Consider the following 3,229-nt stretch of genomic DNA (forward strand, 5'->3'; position numbering starts at 1 on the left):
TTACCTGTATCATTCTGCTCTAACGCATGTTTTTTAATAAACAATGCATTGCATTAAGGCTTTTATTGCATTCTTCTTTTATATATATATATACTAGCACATATGCCCGTGCGTTGCTACGGGGAAAAATTGATGTGTCCACTAACACGCCCATGAACGCGGCATGACAACATCCACCGGAAGTAAAAATACCTCACCCACCTGTTTTACTCACTAATAATTGCACAATCATGTTAATCATGTTCAAACTCATCGAGATCAACATGTTGTAGTCTAGTTCAAATTATTCAACCTGACATTAGTTTGAAATAATCAAAATTGACTTTATATCCCAACAATCTGCAATAACAACCAATAAACAATAAGCTTTAATAATAAACAATTACAACACAAATACAGTAGCTAGTAATTTCTATCCATCTCTCTAACTGTCTCTTCCCTTTGTACAATATAATGGCATCATCGCACAAATAATGGCAACATCAGTACAAAGGAAAACGAACAAAATTGCTCCGAATCTCAATTCCAGTCTATGTATTGCCATGTACGAAGTTTCCCCAAGCAGAGCGTAGGTGCCAAAGAAGAATGAGAAGAAGCCCCCCAAAAAAGCAAAAAAAAAATACAGCAGAAATAGAACACCACACAGCAGCAGCACACGATCTCAGTCTGAAAAAAGTGTGAGAAAGGAACTATTTACCTGATACAAAAAAAAGACAATTCCCTATTGCCTTAAAAGAAGCTATTGTGGCAATACAGGAGTTTATGGTAACCTCATATAGTCGTGAAAATTTCAAAGCATCTTTGCTTGATATACTCTTCAGGTGATTTGCCAAAATTAGGTGTGCCATTATGCTTGGCAAACTCAACAATCCGCTTTCTGTAGTTCATTACCTACTACAGTATTTGGCAAACTGAAAATAATGTGTAGTGGAGGGCACAAGTGTACGTCAAAGGGGATCGTAAGCCAAAGTATGTTTAATAAATCACCATAGAAAAGCACAAACCTGAGTGTGCAAACAGAATTGTTGGCGATTGGAATGGACTTCGATGAAGAAAATTTCCGATCGACAATTTTAGATCACGAGAAATCACAAATTACTAACAGCTTCCTCCAGGAATCTGACATAAATACAACCCCAAAAGCAGTGATAAATGCTTCCCCCTTGAAGCAGTAAGGACAACTTACCATATCTATATACTTTCTTCTCTTAAGCTCATCTCCAACATAAATTCTCTGAAAATAAATACACCAAAGATGGATTTTTACCTTTCTTGGAACTTTAGCACTCCAAAGCTTCAGCCAACCATTGTGTAATTCTACTGAAGAAGACGTTCCACCTTTTTTATCCATGTTAATAATGAGATCTTCTTGCCTTTTCAGCTTGAACACGGAAGGCCCTGTATGCTTGTAGCAGCTTGGTAGTGACGCAGCTTGGGTGCGGATGTGGAAGGCCTCGACACCACGTTTGGGCATCATGCACACCTCCTTCTAGCGCTCGTCCTCGTCGAGCCCCACCAGCGGCTCCATGGCGTAGATTGTATCTACTGCTGTATCTTTTCGCATGAACAATTCAGTGTACAACGTGTACACACAACACACATCAGCTTGCTTCAGGAGCACATGAGGTCGTGATAGGTAAAATAATTATGGTTAGGCAATATGTGTGTCGTTCAGTTCAACAAAAAACCAATTTCATTTGGTCAAGTCTTAGATTTTGTTCTAAATAACCAAATTCACTCACGGATGTTCACGACTGTGAGAAGGTGCCAGCATGAGAATCCAAATCACTTGGGTTTGATCTATCATCCATGCCATGTATGCTAACTCAATGCAGTAACATGGAATGACTCCATCTGCAGTTGCTTGATTTGCCACCATACCAAACTCTCCACCGCTTAGATCGACATAAAGGTGGTGACTGGAGTTTAGAGATTTTTCTTCATGGGAGTTATGCGGATGGACAGAGGAGAGTCTTGTTGTTAATTACGGGACCATACCCGGCGTTCCTACAGATCGGGGTCTCCTTCCAGGAGGTATTAGTACCGACACTTTAGTCCCGGTTCCGGAACCGGGACTAAAGGCCCTTACGAACCGGGACTATAGGCCCTTTTTCTACCAGTGAGGGCTGCCTCGAGGGCCTGGATTTGTTAGAATAGGCCAGCGACTTGGTGCTCCAGCGGCCTAGATCGTACATGATGAGGATGATGGACACAACCCTTCTTGGTGCTACTGTAAATTCAGTTGGGAAAATGCAATGCATCCCACTTCAGATGGTTCGTTTAGCTCTATAACAGATGGCCCAATATGATTGAATTAATTTATTAGCACTCAGCAGTCACTAAATCATGAAAAATAACACTGTTCTTAATAGAGAAGAATAGAATAGAATTACTAACCTTCAGATTCTCAGTGCCATAGCATCACTATATGACCTCGGAAGAAGCAGTAAATTGGCTTGCAGGAAGCAGGCCACGGCCATGAGGTGCAGCACGTACATACACCACCTCATAGCAAACATCCGCCACCCTATGGATTCCTCATCAAATCAAATTATGAACTAACTGTGAGCATCTTTTATCTTAGCCTCATCTCTGAACATAGATGTAACCTGTACTACCTCAGCGTTGTCTTCCTGGTTAGGACAGATCACTGCATGAAATGTCACACATGATTAATCAGTCAAAAAGGACTGTCCGAAAAATAAACCAAAACTTGTAGGATTGGCTAATACCTTTCTTTCACCATGCGTGCTTTCCATGAGATAAATCCATATTGTAGCGCAAGAAACAATCACAGGTTTCCAGCTTCTAAGGGCAACATTACCAATGTTTAAGGGATGTAAACCATTAACCATCAACATCCTTGTCTAGGCTAATGTCGCTAAGAATATTTTCCACATCCATATGCTGATTTACACAATATCATCATACAAAAAGAAAGCTTGATGATGCATTATACCAGCAAAACATGGACATAAACAAAGTTGAATCCTGACCAACATATACTGAAAACAAAAACTGAAACCAAATACAACTAAAGTTGCTTGTCTATTACCATCAGAACTAAAATACTTCATATTATTCAGTTAGATCAAAACCGTTCTCTAGCACATTCATGCGGACGGCCTTGATATCTTTATTGGGATATCTGGAATTAACCATCAATTTGTTATCAGTGCTTCTCTTGGGGTCCTTTGAACGTGCTCAGAAATGATAGTTCCTCCTATTT

General features: G+C 40.0%; 2 long non-coding RNA genes across 2 annotated transcripts; both read right to left on the reverse strand.

Annotated features, from left to right (window-relative positions):
- Positions 1-345: 345 nt before the first annotated feature.
- Positions 346-2,024, reverse strand: LOC125532420. The gene is made up of 2 exons (XR_007294113.1): positions 1,268-2,024; positions 346-1,119 (listed from the first exon to the last, which is right to left on the reverse strand). It is a non-coding gene; the product is annotated as an uncharacterized LOC125532420 (long non-coding RNA).
- A 227-nt stretch (positions 2,025-2,251) lies between these two features.
- On the reverse strand, positions 2,252-2,745 carry LOC125532421. The gene is made up of 3 exons (XR_007294114.1): positions 2,733-2,745; positions 2,619-2,650; positions 2,252-2,527 (listed from the first exon to the last, which is right to left on the reverse strand). It is a non-coding gene; the product is annotated as an uncharacterized LOC125532421 (long non-coding RNA).
- Positions 2,746-3,229: the final 484 nt, after the last annotated feature.

The sequence above is a fragment of the Triticum urartu genome, unplaced genomic scaffold (assembly GCF_003073215.2).
Source record: "Triticum urartu cultivar G1812 unplaced genomic scaffold, Tu2.1 TuUngrouped_contig_9886, whole genome shotgun sequence".
NCBI classification, from domain to species: Eukaryota; Viridiplantae; Streptophyta; class Magnoliopsida; order Poales; family Poaceae; genus Triticum; species Triticum urartu.